General features: G+C 44.5%; 1 pseudogene; it reads left to right on the top strand.

Annotated features, from left to right (window-relative positions):
• Positions 1 to 2605: 2605 nt before the first annotated feature.
• Positions 2606 to 4168, top strand: LOC122099757 (annotated as a pseudogene).
• The last annotated feature ends 13238 nt before the right edge of the window (positions 4169 to 17406 follow it).

The following is a 17406-nucleotide window of genomic DNA, read 5'->3' as shown; positions in this document are numbered from 1 at the left end:
TTTACCTGACTATTGTAACTGTAACTGCTCTGTACATCACTTTTACAATAACAATAAAAAAGTAAAGTTTTTTAAAAACACAAGAATGAAAAAGAAATGAAACTTCCATTATGAACTGCTAGTACCATGATGATAAACAGCATAAATTGTTTTGTTTTAATATCTAATTTATATAAAGTTCCCTGCTAGCTCTTGCCAAGAATTCAAAAGATGATTACAAATGAATTATTAATATAGCTACCATGCTGGAGGGAGTGGCAAAAAATATGGAGTGTGAAGCAGGAGGATTTTCAGTTCAGGAGGCTAGACTGGGCTGCCTGGCTAGACCCTGCCTCAAAAGACAGAAAACAAAACCAAAATAATACAGCACGAAGATTTTGATGCATAGTATCTTAGAGCTTTTGTTTCTAAGAGCTGATCCTCTAGTGGAGAAGGTAAAATGTGTGCAATGCCAATGTGTGCTGAGTGACAATATGGCGACCACATAGGAACAGAGAAAGGCTCTATACATCCTTGCAATCTCACACCACCTCTGGTGGACTCTTGCAGGGTTGAGGCACTTATACAGCTCAGTGATCTGTGATGCTGTACAGCACTGCTGTCCTAAGAACATAGAAGCAGCCAGGCGCTGGTGGCTCATACCTGTAATCCTAGCTACTCAGGAGGCTGAGATCTGAGGATCATGGTTCAAAGCCAGCCTGGGCAAGGAAAGTCCGTGAGACTCTTTATCTCCAATAAACCACTAGAAAACCAGAAGTGGCACTGTGGCTCAAGCGGTAGAGCGCTTGCCTTGAGCTGTAGAGCTGAGGGATATAGCGCCCAAGCCCAGAGTTCAAGCCCCAGGACTGACCAAAAAAAAAAAAAAGAACATAGAAGCAAGTTTCTTCTTTGTGCTTCAAGCATGCATGAAATCTCTGCTGTCTAAAACATTCACTTATAAGGCTCAGTTTATTGGCACAACCTTCAATAACAGCACTGGGAGGCAGGAAGATCACAAGTTGAAGGCCATCTTAGGCTACATTGTGAGACCTTGTTTTAAATACATATATTGAAAAGGTCTTCTAACAATCTGTTGGCTGTCTTTCTAGTTTAGTAACTATGTCCTTTGCCGTGCAGAAACTTTTTAGTTTGATGAAATCCCATTTGTCAAGTTTCTCCAGTCTGTTGTGCCCCTGAGACTCTTCAAAAAGTTTCTGCCAAGCTAGGAATGTGGCTTAGTGGTAGAGTGCTTGTCTAGAATGCATGAAGCCCTGGGTTTGAGGCCTCAGTACCACATAAACAGAAAAAGCCAGAAGTGGTGCTTGGCTCAATTGGTAGAGTACTAGCCTTGATAGCCTTGAGTAGTAGAGTGCTAGCTTTGAGCAAAAGGAGCTGAGGGACAGTGCCCAGGCCCTGAGTTCAGGCCCCAGGATTAGCAAAAAAAAAAGTTTCTGCCTATGTCTGGTGTTTATTTTACTCCCTCATACAGTAACTTCAAAGTTTCAGGTATGATGATGTGGCCTTTGATCGACTTTAATATTTGTACATGGTGATAAACAGGGCTCTACTTTTAGTTTTCTGCATACAGATGTCCAGTTTCCCCAACACCAATTATTGACGAGGTTTATTCACCCCACTGTATGTCTTCAGCTCCCTTATCAAACATCAAATGACTGACTCCCTACATTAAAGCAAAGACACAAAAAATGGTAGCAAAAAGACATAACGAGCAAAGAGATTCCACTCACCACCAGGGGTTAATCAGGGAAGTGAGCAGCTCAAATCTCCCAATACCTCTGGAGCAAAAGAGTGTGAGATCCACTCCAAATGGATCAAAGAGCTCACCTAGATACCCTGAAATGTTACAGGAATGAATAGGGCAAACACCAGGGCTCCTTGGCACAGGTTGAAACTTTCTTAATAAAGACCCAGAAACACAACAAACCAAAGAAAGTTTGGATAAATAGGATTGCATTGAACTGCAGAGCTTCTGGATGGCAAAGGACATAGCTAGCAAGATATATAGAAAGCCCACAGAAGAGGAGAAGATCTTCACCATCCATACAAAAGGCAAGAGCTTCATATCTAAAATACACTTAGAGCTGGGACGGTGGCTCAGTGGTAGAGCGCTTGCCTCACATGCATGAGGCCCTGGGTTCGATTCCTCAGCATCATATAAGCAAAAAAAAAAAACCGGAAGTGGCTCTGTGGCTCAAGTAGTAGAGCACTAGCCTTGAGCTGAAGAACCGAGGGACAGTGCCCAGGCCCAGAGTTCAGGCCCCGGGACCAACAAAAAAATAAAAATAAATAAATAAATAAAATAAGATGCTTCCAAAACAAATGCTCAAAGAAATAGCCACCCAATTAACAAGTAAGCTAAAGATGTAAAGAAGGACTTTTCTGAACAGGAAATAAGAATGGCGAATAGGCACATGAAATGCTCAACATCTCTGGCCATAAAAGAAATGAAAATCAAAACAACATTAAGATTCTATCTTGCCCCAGTAAGACTGGCCATTATCAAGAAATCTAATAACAACAGATGCAAGTGGGGATATGGCCAAAAGGGAACATTACTACACTGTGGATGGAAGTGTGAACTTATTCAGCCACTCTGGAAAGCAGTATGGAGGTCCCTCAGTGTATTTCTTCAGTACCCATGGTACATCAATCCACCAAAAAGACCCACCTTAAAGCTTCAGAGAGCACAACCAAAGCAACAAAGGCAGTTCATTTCATCTGGAGAATGGCACAGAGAGGTGTAAAAGAAAATTCCATAGCCACCAACCAGGCAAAGGTGCCTGCCAGAGCTGTGGGGCCATGACACACAAGAAGGACTGCTTTGAGAGACTCAGATGAGTTGGCAACAAATTTACCAGCAGATGAGCACATGGAACTTTGGCTGATGTTTGACCATTACAGGAAGAAAACTCACTGGAATGGCTACAATCCAGAAGAGAGGAACACGTATGAAAATTACAAACGCTAAAAGCCCAGAAACTACAAGAAGAATTAGCCTCAGGAAAATTAGTGGAACAAGCTAGTTCTCCAGAACATGAGTGGAAAGAAGAGGAACCAAATTCTCAGATGGAAAAAGGTCACAACAGTGAAGATGAGGAAGAAGATAAATAACTACACACAATATTGACATGCCTGGGCAGAATTTTTGACTCTAAGAGACAAATTACAGTCTGGAATCTCAGGATTTGAGAAGATATTGCAAAATATTTGAGAAATTTAGCCTACTGTGATCCAAAAACTAAAGCAACAAGAGAAAATTCTTATGCCAGTACAGAGAAGAATCCAGACAAAGTGAGTTATGCGGAAGAAAACTTCATCAGATGCAGAGGAGATACTATTGTAATGGTACAGACACAGTTGTTTGCCTGAAAGGCCTATGACAAGGGCTCAGAAGTACATCTGTAGGCAGATCTGACAAAACTAGAACTGTTGTATAACAACTTCAAAGGCAAAAAAAGAAGATTTCGAAGAAAAGCAGAGCCAGGTGCTGGTGGCTCACACCTATAATCCTAACTACTCAGGAGGCTGAGATCTGAGGATCATAGTTTAAAGCCAGACTGGGCAGGAAAGTCCATGAGACTCTTATCTCCAATAAACTAGTCAGAAAAATCTGGAAGTGGTGCTGTGGCTCAAATGGTAGAGTACTAGCTTTGAGCATAAAAGCTCAGGGACAGCATCCCCAGGCTCAGCACCAAAAAACAAAAACAAAACAAAAAAAACACCGGAAAGAAAGCATCCTATAGAGTGGCCAAAAACACTTGGATGCTCCTCCAGCTGAGTTGCTCTTAGTCTACATGGATCTCTACATGGAGTACTCAAGTACTCAAGGTTTGGGGCCATCCAGGGGCAGAAGCAGGCTGTGACCTGTGCCAAGTATGAGGTGGATATGAAGATCAACAACCACACATACACGTCTGGGATCTTACTGGAAAGAAGGCCAATGGGGATACAAATGCTGTCACTCAAGTATTCTCATTGCACTGGAGAAGCAGGAAAGGAGATTCTTAACTCTGAGGAGTGTGTGATAAGTAATGAGACTGGAAGAGTCCATGAAGAAACCACAAATGCTTGTGGAGATGCACCAAGAAAAACTAAAGGAAGAGAAGACGGTGGGGGAGAAGGAGGAGGAGGGAGGAAGAAGAGAAAGAGGAAGAAGAAGAGGAAGAAGAGGAGGAGGAAGGAGAGGGAGGAAGTGGGAGGAAGAGGAAGAAGAGGAAAAGGAGAAGGAGAAGGCCAGGCACTACGGCTTACGCCTTTAATCCTAGCTACTCAGGAGGCTGAGATCTGAGGATTGCTGTTCGAAGTCAGCCAGGGCAGAACAGTCCCCATGTGACTAATAGCTCCAATCAATCACTTAAAATCAGAAGTATAGTTGTGGGTCAAAGTGGTAGAGCAAAAGAGTTCCTACCAACAGAGTTGTAAGCTGTAAGCTATGAGCCTGACTGCACAGCTTAGGACTTTCTAGTTTGGCTGGGTGCTTGGCTGGGTACTCCTTTTACAACTCTAAGATATACTGCAGAAAGATGGGAGTACTGACACTCCCACACAAACCAGGATTTCTTTGCATTTTGGTGGTCTGGCCAGTAGTTGAGAGTCTAGAGACAGGGCCTCTCTTGGAGCCTGGACCTTGGTTGTGTTTGTTCCCACCCTCTAGAAATAAAGCAAGAGTGGGTCACGCAGCAGCTGACGGAGATGCCAGGGGGCCGGAGGAACCAGCACTTCCCAGAGGAGAAGCCAATTGTCTCTTGGCCTGGTGCCTCTCTATGGCCTCCTACCCTTCAGCTCATCACCTGCCAGGGCGTGTCATCCAGTCTGTTCCCTATCTGTGGAAACACAACAGCATTTCCCTACTCTGCCCTCTCAGGAGCTTTCTTTGCTTGGGAAGGCCTGTCTCAGCCTGCCCATCCAGCCCTCCCCATCTCAAAGGCATGCCTTGGGCTCCCTTCCTCCTCTGGGAAACCTCCACCTCGAGCCTCCTCTTCTAAACACATGATACTAATGCTAAAGTTTAGACGGCCTTGTGACAGCTCTTAGTTGTGATTTAAAATTTTCTATTTGTTTTTCCAACTACACTGTAAAGTTCTGAGCATAGTGGCCATGTGTTACTCCAAAGACCATGCTGCACATACAGAGGCTCATAAACATTTGCTCAAAGAAGAAAGGAGGAAGCTAAGCATTGGTGGTTCGTATTTGTAACCCTAGTTACTCAGGTTGCTGAGATCTGTGGATCAAGGTTCAAAAGCCTGTGCAGGGAATGTCCATGAGACTTTTATCTCCAGTTAATAAGCTGGAAGTGGAGTTGTGGATCAAATGGTAGAGCCTTGGGTGAAAAAGCAAAAGGACAGAAACCCAGGCCCAGAGTCCAAACCCCAGTACTGGCATAAAACAGCAAAAAGAAGGAGGAAGAAGAGGAAGAGGAGAAAGGGAGAAAAGAGAGGAAAGAACAGCAGATCTACCCTGGTTATGATTCTCTATGTATTGCCTTCTGAGGATTGTTTTGTCTTTTTTCTTTTAAAAAAAGTATTTATTTATAGTGAGCCTGGGGATTGAACTCAGGTCCTTGTGGTTGCTAGGCAGGCACTCTATCACTTAAGCCATGCTTTAGCCCCTTGTCTTCTCTCTTAAACTAAACTTCATAATAGTTTGTCACCTGTGGCATTTCTCAGTCTCCCAAGGAGATAAAAGGGAACCTGAGCATCTGTTCATCCTTCTCACTGTTCTGCCAGGCGATAACCAGTCACTGCAGAACCAGAGGAGTTGAGGAGACTTGTGAAGGAGACTGTGAAGGGCACATATGCAAGTGATAGAGAGGCAGGGGTAAGTTTCCCTTCCGCAGAGCACTCCATATAAGAGAGGAGAAAGTTCATAGTACCCAGCGGTACCATGGTAGGAACTGGCTTGGTTCCTCTTGCTCTTATCTCTAGTGTTTTCTGCTGCTGGGCTTTCTGCCTCTGACACACACAGAGCAGCCTTGCCAGCCTGACTTTCACCCTCTGCCTGGGCCCGAGCTAGCAGCTCCCCCACTTCTTACAACCTGGGCACATGACAGGAAGGGAGTTTCCTTTGGGGCCTTAACTAGGAATTGTTCTGCTGGCTGACATCAACCAGCTGCTGAGCAAGAGTCTTCAGTAGTTTCAGTTCCCTCATTTGGATTGGAGGTTTTAAAGAACCAAAAAATCAAAACCAGAAAGGAGAATGGCTGCTACCCACAGTGATACTACCCAGCACCCCATGATGCTAGTCCTGGAAAAGCTCAGGGGTTTGTGCAGAGACCCCTAAGCTTTGGGGATGGAAAGGGGGTCAAGGCTGGCTGAGTGTCCTTCCTGACATGTTTATTCCTCTTTCCTAACCATCTAGAAGATGAGATCTGTTCCTGTTGTTCCCTGTTGCCCATGCTCTTCCTCAGCCACCAACTCCGGTGACTTACCTCTGTGGGGACGCCCCTCTTCCTTTCCTGGAGACATCAAAAGTATCAACATACAATCAAGCCAGGCACCAGTGGCTCACGCCTGTAATCCTAGCTACTCAGGAGGCTGAGATCTAAGGATGGTGGTTCAAAGCCAGCCTGGGCAGGAAAGTCCGTGAGACTCATCTCCAAATAAAACCACCAGAAAACCGAAGTGGTGTTATGGCTCAAATGGTAGAGCGCTTGCCTTGAGCTGAAGAGCTGAAGGACAGTGCCCAGGCTCAGAGTTCAAGCCCCACAACTGACCAAAAAAAAAAAAAATCAACATACAATCAAAGATTTCACATTGTACAAAGAGAGCAAGATGCTCGTGGAAGCATCCTGTCAACACCAGGGCATGGCTAGCAGTGGGACAGTGGGGAGATAGGCCACACAATAACTATAGAACTGATCAGGTCAGCATGGGAAGAAATTGTGGGAAACAGGAAGTGTTGGAAGCTTTGTGATGGAAGAGAACAACAGTGGGAGATTTCCAGCAAGACTTTTTGAAAGACCTAAACTAGAATGTCCAGTCAGAGACTGGAGAAGACATGAGGACAATGACAATCAGGAGAAGATGACGTCGAGGAGGGGCATGGCATCTGTTGTTTCTACAGGACTTTGTTTATGGCTCTGTCCGGCGTTCCATGGGGATTGTAGGCATTGAGGATTTTCCCTGGGACACTGAGTCTTGGCAGGTTGGAACTGTGATCTGTTCATATTTGTATGTGAACAAGCAATCCTCAGTGTCGGGCCTTGTAGGGCCTACGCTTGCTTTAGAGTACCTGGAGAGGTTGAGGACCCTGGAAGTCATTTGTTGGTCATTTCCAAGTCCTTAATCATAACTGAAAAACAAACACCAGAACCCTTAGTAACCTAAGGTCTAAGAATTCTAAGAATCACCCTCACAATCATAATTGCCCTGTCCTTTATTGGCTATACCCCCCTGCCCATTTCCCCATTTCCTCTGTGGAAGCCCTCCTGGCAGCTCTCCATTCAAGCCAAGCAGGCTTCTGTCTTTGGCTTTTACCTCCCTGGACTGTTCTTCCTGTGTACCCTACACAACACAGTACACTCCTTAACTTCCCTTAGGTTTCTGCTCAAGTGTTACCTCCTCAAAGAGGCCTTCTCTGACTAAACCACCAAACAGTTCCTTCTCGGTCACTTTCTTTTCCCTACTTTTACAGTATTTTTAAAAAATTAACTTTAAGTAGTTGTATAAAGGCGTTTCCATTCCTTCATAGTATTTTTTTAACTTAGATCACTAGCTAATATTTCACATATATGTAGTTATTAATTATGTGCCTGCCTCCCTCACTATGTGTCTTTGAGGGAAAAACCCTTGTCTGTTTATTCACGGCTGTATCATGTGCCTTACAACAGAACCTGATGTAGACCAGCTGCCTATACATGTCTTTGGACTCCATGAGTGTGGAGAGTGAGAGAAGAAATGGTTGATTGTACAAAGAGATGTTTCAGTAGGGTGATGGGGCCGGGAGCCAGGTTGCACATGTTGATTAGTTACTGAATGGTGTTACTGAAGTAAAAACAGGGAAGGACAAATGTTCTTTCAAGAAATTAAGTTTTAAAAAAAGAAATTAGGTAATTTCACCAGCAATGGTGTTACCTAGAACCCCAGCCACTGTGGATGCTGGAATGAACGATTGTTTGAGCCTAAGAGTTCAAGAAGAGCCAGGGCAAGATACTCTAGATTGAGAGACAAGGGGAGAAACAAGAAAAGGAACATAAAAGGAAGAAGAAGGAAAGAAGAAAATAAGAAAAGAAGGAAGGAAGGGAGGAAGGAAGGAAGGAAGGAAGGAAGGAAGGAAAGGGAGGAAGGAAAGAAGGAAGGGAGGTGGGAGGGAGGGAGGATTAAAGGAAAAAGGGAAAAGGAAGTGAAGGAGGGAAGAAAAGAGAAAAAGAAAAGGGGGAAAGGAAGGAAGGAAAAATGAAGAGAAGGATCAGTATATTGATATACAATGGAAGTATACCCATTGTCCTTGGCAGGGTAGGGCAGGGAAAGAAGAGTAGAGATGGGACAAGTATCTGTACAGTGATGTTTAACCTTGGCAAAAGAGGAAAACCCACTTGGTGCATATGAAATCAAGGCAGTGTGATAGGAAAGGAAAAGAAGACCCAAAGACAGAGTGATCATCAGCAAGGACCCATTTGGAAAATGGCAGGCATTATGGGGAGCCTCAGCCTGTATTGTTTTATGACCACTCATGAGTGTTCTCACACCTGGTAGGGGAGAAAGCAGATTATTTACAAAGGGCTCACAATCACAGCTGCCTCTGCCCAGGGATACACATGACCCACACACACACACCAGTGAATGCTGGGTATGCAGTAATAGTCCCAACTTACAGAGGAGAAAATCTGGCCTCAGACTGCCTTGGTGACCTGCTCAAGGCCACACAGTAGTATCAGAACCAACTTAGTTTTGGGAATAGTCATTGTTTTTTTCAAGCTTCTGATTCCAATAATATTTTTGACTACTGGTAAAGAAAGGCAAAAAGAAGAAATCATAGGCCCACATCATGTAGATGGTGCCCATAGTTAACATTAAGGCATGTTGCCATCCAAGCTTTTTCCATGTATAGCAGTAATGCTATATTTATAATACATGTCTATAAGGTGGGGACCTGATTCTGCCTACTCTTTTGTAAGTTTCATATACAATTTATAATAATATATTGGTGGGGGCTGGGAAGGTGGCTCAGTGGTAGAGTGCTTGCCTCGCATGCATGAGGCCCTGGGTTTGATTCCTCTGCCCCACAGAAACAGAAAAAGCCAGAAGTGGCACTGTGGCTCAAGTGGTAGAGCACTAGCCTTGAGCTGAAGAGCTGATGGACAGTGCCCATGACTGACCAAAAAAAAAATCTATCTATCTATCTATCTATCTATCTATCTATCTATCTATCTATCTATCTATCTATCTATCTTCTCTATCTACCTATCTCTCTCTCTCTCTCTCTCTCTATCTATCTATCTATATAGATAGAGAGAGAGAGAGAGATTGCTTTTCTATTCCTTACATTCTCATGGATGTGATTTTGATAGGCTCCATAGTATTCTAGCACATGAACATCTAGCCTAGACTACTGGGGTCCTCTTTTGTGTGGCTTGATAATACAGATACAGAGCTCTTCTCCTAAATTCGACAAAGGAGCGGAGACTTTCAAAGATCACAGTTTTTCATGGTTTAGAGAGGTAACACATTGTGGGTGCCTTATATTACCTAATTCCTCCAACAGGGTTCAGAATCAAGACCACCAATCAATGCCTAGTGTTTCCACAGTAAATATTTTTTTGTTTGTTTGTTTTTTGGGGGGGTCCGGTTGTGGGGCCTGAACTCTGGGCCTAGGCGCTGTCCTTCAGCTCTTCAGCTCAAGGCCAGTGCTCTACCACTTGAGCCACAGCGTCACTTCCGGCTTTTTTTCTTTTTTGCTTATGTGGTACTGAGGAATCGAACCCAGGGCCTCAGGCATGCAAGGCAAGTGCTCTACCACTGAGCCACCTTCCCAGTCCCTCCACAGTAAATATTAAGTACCTACATCCAATAGAAAATAGAGTAACTTTTCCCACTTGAGCTTAGGTTTTGTAGACAAGTGAGTTTTCACCAAAATCACACACACACATAAAAAACAACAACAAAAAAAGCCAAACAAACAAAAAACCTCTTTGGTTTTCAGAGCTTTGTAGAGTTCAGAATTGTGGACTCCTATCATCCTATCAAGAACTGAAACCTGCCTTCTTCCCTGCCTGGCCTGTGTTGCCAACAGCTGTGGCATAGTGGCATGGCAGTTGAGAGGCGGGCACGCCCATGAGGCAAGTTTTGGCTGCTCAGAAAAGCAAAGGAAGCCAAACAGTGGTGGCGAGTTCCTAGAACAGGGAGGGGTACAGGAGCAGGGGTCAGCTAAAGGTTCAGAGATGTGAGGAAATAAAGCTTGGTCACACACCAGAAGGGCCTTGCCAGAGTGGGACAGAGGGCAAACTGCCATGAAGTAGAGGGCCAGAGTTCCCAAGTTCATTTCCCACCTAGAAGCTCTCCGTGTTAGGGATAAGCTCCCAGAGGGTCCCCTGCTCGGTCTCCTGAGGCCCAGAGAAGGAAGGGAGGGCAAAGGCCCAGCAGCGGCCTGCAGAGGGGTGGACAGCCTGGCACAATTTCAATGGGCCAAGTTCTTCATCCAGTGTGGCTTGCTATCAGGTGGCAGTAGGGTCAATCATAGTCAGGGATGTTGGGGGATGGAGTGGGAGGTGGAATAGGGGGCTCCAGAGAGGGAGAGGCCCTACAGGGGCCAAAGGTGATTTGCTAGGGCCCCTTTCAGCTAAGGAGCAAGGTAAATGGCTGGGACTGGGGCTTCTGGGTGGTGCAAGGCATGCTGGGAAATGTGGGTTTTAATTGGCAGTTTAGCCACAAGTTGGGGCTGGAAGGGTGAAGTAGAGGAGGGGGGACTGGTGAAGCGGAAATGGAGGAGCAATCACTCTGTTTCTACACCTACAAACCAGAAGCCAAGCCTATCAGTTATCATCAGCTTAGCTTTACCACCTCTCCCCACAGTCACCAAGATCACTCACATCAGTAATGTGATTCTCATTCATCTTGTGAACTACCTCCTCCAGGACTGTTTTCAAATGCCTCTTTGCACCCTCCCTCCCTCTCTCCATGCCTCCCTCCCCTCCACCCCCCCCCCCCACACCTTGGGCCTGGGCTCTCCTCTGTCAGTTATTCCCCATTCCTTCTAAAACACAAGACTCACCTCCCCAGTACCAAGGAGTAACGTCCCATTCTATTCAACCTACTGTATTTCTACTTATGTAAAATGCCTCCTAACTCTTCTAGAACTTGGACTCCTGGCAGCTACACCTGCCCAAATCACACCAGCCCTGGGCATCACATCATGGGAGTATTTAAAGCTGTGAGAATAGTACACAAGGGGAAAACAAGACAAAACATACCCACGAGGGGTTGGAGATTTAGCTCAGTGGAAGAACACTTGCCTGGCAAGTGCAAGGTCCTGAGTTCGGTCCTCAGCTCTGGAAAAGAAAAAGAAGAAAAAAAGATAACCACAAATGAATAAGGACATGCTCTGCTACCTGCTTTCTTCTTCCTGACAGCACTGGGCTGCAAACTTCCTGATTCTCTGAGAGCTTCCTCCATCACAGAGACCCTCTGACATGAGTGCACTAAAACAAGAACAAATTTACTTACATTCAGAATTCACAGGGAGAGGCTGTAGGTCAGTGGTAGAGCACTTGCTTAGCATGCTCCAAATCCTTGATTTAATCCCCAACACTGGAAAAGAAAAAAATCTTATGACTCAATAATAATCCAATCTAGAAATAGGTGAAGGATATGAACTTGTGTTTCTCTGAAAGAGCTACTGAAGGAGGGCACCGGTCCATGGCATAACTCACTTCATTTTGTCCTCTTTTGCCCAATTTTCCTCTTTAGCTTTTTTTTTGTCCTGAGTCTCTCTCTTCTGCAGAAATTGAGGAACACTGATAGACATCTTGTGACAAGAGACTGACACTACTGCCAAGGAACAGCAAGGCTTGTAAGACAGATCACTCCAAGATGAGCTAACCTCTCAAACTGAGGCAGTTACCCATAATGCTGAGGCTTCACCTCAGAGGAGGAGTAATCACCTCACGGGGAGCAGATTGCTTCTTTCAAGTGATGACAGCAATAATAACTTCTCTAGGACCCTCCCAGAACCAAAACTGAGGGAATAATCAACCAGGACCAATGAACTGGCCGGACAACTGACTCCCCCTCCCCCCCCCCCAAAAAAGAGTTAACATCATTTACTTACTGGTTATGTGATAGAATATTTACAGTTTCACTTATATTTACTATTCTATGTATTCAAAAATTCTAATTCTATATAATTATAATAGCAAATACAATTCTTTGAATTATTGAGAAGAAAATAAAGCTTTCTGAGCTTACACTGTTTTACAGGTTGATTCCTGTGTGTATATACCAGTAACAGGGCTTGAACTCGAGCCTGGGTGCTGTCTTTTAGTTTTTTCACTCAACTTTGCTCTACAACTTGAGCCTCAGCTCCACTTCTGGCTTCTTTGGTGATTAATTGGAGATAAGAGTCTCATGGACTAGTCCAGGCTAGCTTCGAACAGCAATCCTCAGATCTTAGCTTTCTGAGTAGCTAGGATTACAGGTGTGAGCCACTAGCACGTGGCTTGTTAATTCTTTTTTTTTTTTTTTTGGGGGGGGGGGGGGTCCAGTCGTGGGGCCTGAACTTTTGGCCTGGGCACTGTCCCTCAGCTCTTCAGCTCAAGGCTAGCGCTCTACCACTTGAGCCACAGCGCCACTTCTGGCTTTTTTTTTTCTGCTTATGTGGTGTTGAGGAATCGAACCCAGGGCCTTAAGCATGCAAGGCGAGTGCTCTACCACTGAGCCAACTTCCTAGCCCCTGGCTTGTTAATCCTTAATTTTATGTTTGGTACACAATTACTTTACTTATTAACATTTATTGTTTGTTAATGCTTCTCTAATATTTTGAGCATGAGCCACTGGTGCCCAACAACAGATTGGTAGCCAGCCGGTAAAACTAAGTTTAAGATAATTTCAGTAAAATAATATTTCTTTCTACCTGGGAACAAGTCAGCCATATGGATTTGTTGAAAATAATTAATAGAAAGTTTGTGAAATAAAAAATGTGCATAAACTGTCCTATTTTAGGTTCAACTGGATGGATTATCAGAAGTTACTCACTCCATGGGTAGATGTTTCACACTTAGAAGACCATGAAAACAATATATACTTCAGAGAATTTTAATGAAACATTGTTAATTCTGTAAATCTTGTAACCATGCCTGACCCATGCAAGTGTTCATTGTTCTTGGGATTGTTGATGGGCTGATGAGGATAAAGTCACTTTACTTGTAATAATTATGGAAGCAAAAGTAGCTTTGGGCAGTGATTCAGATGAAACAAAATTAAGAAACCCAAAAGGTGAAGTTGGCACTGGTGGCTTGCCTATAATCCTAGCTACTCTGACGGCTGAGACGTGAGGATTGTGGTTTGAAGCCAACCGAGGCAGAAAAAAATCTATACCACTCTTCTCTCCAATTAACCAGCAAAAAAAAAAAAAAAAATAGATGTGACCCAAGCAATAGAGTACTAGCCTTGAGCAAAATAGCCAAGCAAGAATGGGAAGCACTGAGTTCAAGCTCCACTACCTGTGCGTGGTAATGTGCGTGTGTGCACAGACGCGGGCATGCGCGCGCGCGCACACACACACACACACACACACACACACACACACACAATTAAAAGCAACTCCAAGGGTAGGTGCTGGGGATAGGAGACCTTGCCAACTTTGGGCCTGCTGCAAATATATACAGACTATGAAGAACCCAAGCTTCACTACCTGCCAGCTAGACAAAATTGAGCAAGGTGAGTCGCTTCCCTGTGCCTTCCTCAGCTGGTGGTTAAGGCCCTCCACTCCAGTGCTTGGTATGTTAGCTAATGTTATTGCTGCTGGCAGTTCCATCTTCCAGGGAGCAGCAGAGGAAGTAATAAGGGGAACTGCCACTCTCAATCTAAATTTGGCCAAAAGGAGGAATTGGTTGGCAGAGTGGAAGTACAGAAAGCTTGGGAGAAAGCAGCTGCTGTCTTCAGGTTGGTGGCTGTGAGAAGTGATAGGACAATTAGATGTGTTTGTTGAATTTAAATTCTTTCCAAATATTACAGAATAAGACAATAGGAAGAAGCTCAAAGTTTTTAATACCTTTTTCACACTGGTCATCTTAGCTATTCATGAGGCAGGGATAGGGAGATTATGGTCCAAGTGGATCTAAACAAAAGTGAACGTTTAAGGATTCAGGTGGACCTGTTGCAACAATGAGAAGTACAAAATGTCATGTCAAAACCAGCTTTACAATGTCGGTGTGGGGGAGGGGTATGATTGGGTGGGGGGGAGGGGGGAGGCTGGGAAGGGAGGTGAAGGGTAAACAAAGGAGGAGGCTGCAATGCTTGGTAAGAAATGTATGCATTATCCTGCCCATGTAATTGTAACCCCTCTGTACAGTATGTTCTCAAATAAAATAAAATTAAATTAAAAAAAAAAAAAACAAAACAAAAGTGAAGACCCTGCAGGGCACTGGTTGCTCATGTCTATAATCCTCACTACCCAGGAGGCTGAGATCTGCCCAGGCAGAAAAGTCCCTGTGAGACTCATCTCCAATTAACCACTCAAAACTGGAAGTGGAGCTGTGGTAGAATGCTAGCCTTGAGCAAATTAGCTCTAGGGACAGCGCCCAGACCCTGAGTTCAAACCTATGACCAACAACAAAAAGTGAAGACCCTATCTATAAACAAACGAATGTGAAAAGGATAGAGGTATGACTCCAGTAATAGAGTGCCTGTCCAGCAAGCACTAGGCCTTGAGTTCAAAGCCCAGTACAACCAAAATATAAAAAGTTGTGTAACTTTCTGGAGTGAGGAGAGGGGAGGAGAGGGCAATGGAGGGGAAAGTAAGGATGGAATACAAAGTCTCATGTGCTAAGCAAGTGCTGTACCACTGAGCTACATCTCCTCAAGTTCTATTTCCTTCTTGGAAACACTCCCTTCCTGAGAGATCTCAAGGCAGTGACAAAAGGGAAAGGGCCGAAGTAAGCCCCTGCTTGGTCATTGTAGAGTTGTTCTCTGGCTGGAAGAGAAGTTCAAGGTACATCCCAACCACAGAGGACAGGAGGGAATGTGCCTTGAAGAAAGCAAAAGGCACGTTGCCCGGAGACCTGAATGGGGTAAAGTCACGTTCAAAGCAGAAAAGGGATCCTCTGCTTGCGGTCAGTGTTGTCACATTGGAGAAAACAGAACTCAAAATGTGTCCTCAGCTTCTGTTTTTCTCTGCCAAAGGGAATGTAGTAAGAACTGAAAAGCCCAGTGGAAAAGTTACCCCTGATGGAAGGGAAAATGACAAGAGATCTCTCCAGGGTCTCAGCAAGTGTCCTGTGATCTGAGTAGAACATACTCTAATCCAGCAATCTAGCTGCATGTTATTCACTGGCCAGGCCAGTGCTGCAGAGCCAACCCTTATTACAACCTATAACAGAATTCAGCTCCACAAGCCTTTGTGTTTGTGGGGTCCCAGAACCAAAACAAATGAATGAGATGCTAATGTGTACCTCAGAGAGGCAGAGGTCACCCAGAGTCAGTATCTAGTGCTGGAGAACATTTGGATGCCTGCTATTTTGATCCCAGTGGTGGCACTTTTTTATGCAGTTTTTGTTTTGCCTCTGTGTGTGCGTGTGCGTGTGTGCATGTGCATGTGTGTGTGTGTGTGTGTGTGTGTGTGTGTGTGTGTGTGTGTGTACTGGGGCTTGAACTCAGGGTCTGGGCACTGTCCTGAGTGCATTACGACATACTGTCATATTGCAGAAAGAGCTGGCACAGGCAATCTGGGATATTGAAGGTGTTGACAGAGGGACTGGCACATGAGCCAGGTCTTGCCACACAGGGCTGCTGACACCCCAGCTCTAAAGGGAGACAGTGATGATCACAACCAGAAGGTAACATCCAATGACATGGGGGCATGGACGGGGACAGAGACACACTCCTCCCTGAGTCCTGAGCACTGCTTTAGAGAGGCAGTGCTCGGAGAGAAACCCAAGAGCAGGAACAGGAGATACAAACCTGTCACTCACCTCTCACCAGGGCTTTCCTTTAGGGATCCCCATGAGAAACCAAAGGACAAGAGCACTGGGGACAGTCACAGTACAGTACCACCATCCTGAGGATGGTAATAGAGAGGAGACCTGGAAGATGGCAAGGGACAGCAGGGTGCAGTGGGCAGTGGGGGCCGGGCAGTGGGGGAGGAATGAGGTCCCAGGCTTTCTGTCTGCTTTTCTAATGCAACAGGATGTTTGTAAGGGGTTATATTAGTTTCCTTTGCTTTACAATTTGTCATACAATGAATAGAATTTAAATCATTTTCTGAATGTGTTGCCAGCTGTTTGCTTAGACTGAAATTTAACCCTAGTCATTTCTCTTTTCTCTAACATAATTTCACACCATATCCCAGGAAAGGGGGCTGAGATGGTAGCTCAGTGTTATTTACGTAGTGTATGCATGGCCCTGGCTTGGAACCCTAGAAATTAAAAAAAAAAAATTCTGATGAGAATTATTCCCATCAGTTCTACTTTGTATTAACTAAAAGAATTCAAGGGGTTGGGCAGGTGGCTCAGTGGTAGAGTGCTTGCCTTGCATGCATGAGGCCCTGGGTTCAATTCCTTAGCACCACATAAGCAGAAAAAAACAGAAGTGGTGCTGTAGCTCAAGTGGTAGAGCGCTAGCCTTGAGCTGAAGAGCTGAGAGACAGCATCCAGGCCAAGAGTTCAGGCCCCATGACCCACCAAAAAAAAAAAAAATTCAAGACCAAGTATGATGGCCTATACCTACACTCCCAGCTATTTAGGAGGTAGAGATGGGGAGGATTGAAATTTGAGGCCAGTCCAGGCAAAAATATTTGTGAGACCTATATTTTGACAAATAAACCAGGCATTATGGTATCTGTCTCTGTAATATCAGCAACTGGAAGAAATAGGCAGGAGGATTGTGGGTGGTCTGAGGTTGGACCCAAGCAAAAACATGAGGACTTTCTGAAAAACTAAAGCAAAATCAAGGCTGGGGGCATGGCTCAAGTGATAAGGAACTCTTAGCAAGTTGAGGGCCCTGAGTTCAAACCCCATTAATGTCAAAAATAATAATAATAATAATGAATCTGAGTTGCACTATCATTTGTATAGTACTTATACCATCCTCCAGATAATTTACATAATTATCTTTTTTTGTGGTACTGAGGTTTGAACTCAAGATCTAGTGCTTCATAGGCAAGCACTCTACTACTTGAGCTACTTTGCCAGCCTTAATTTTTGTGTTATATTTTGAGATAGTGTCTCATTTCATGCCCAGGCCTGCCTGGACTGTG

This window comes from Dipodomys spectabilis, unplaced genomic scaffold, assembly GCF_019054845.1.
Source record: "Dipodomys spectabilis isolate Male_0828 unplaced genomic scaffold, ASM1905484v1 ptg000017l, whole genome shotgun sequence".
Taxonomy (NCBI): Eukaryota; Metazoa; Chordata; class Mammalia; order Rodentia; family Heteromyidae; genus Dipodomys; species Dipodomys spectabilis.
The sequence above is the reverse complement of the archived record's forward strand: the minus strand, read 5'-3'. Positions and strand labels throughout refer to the sequence as shown.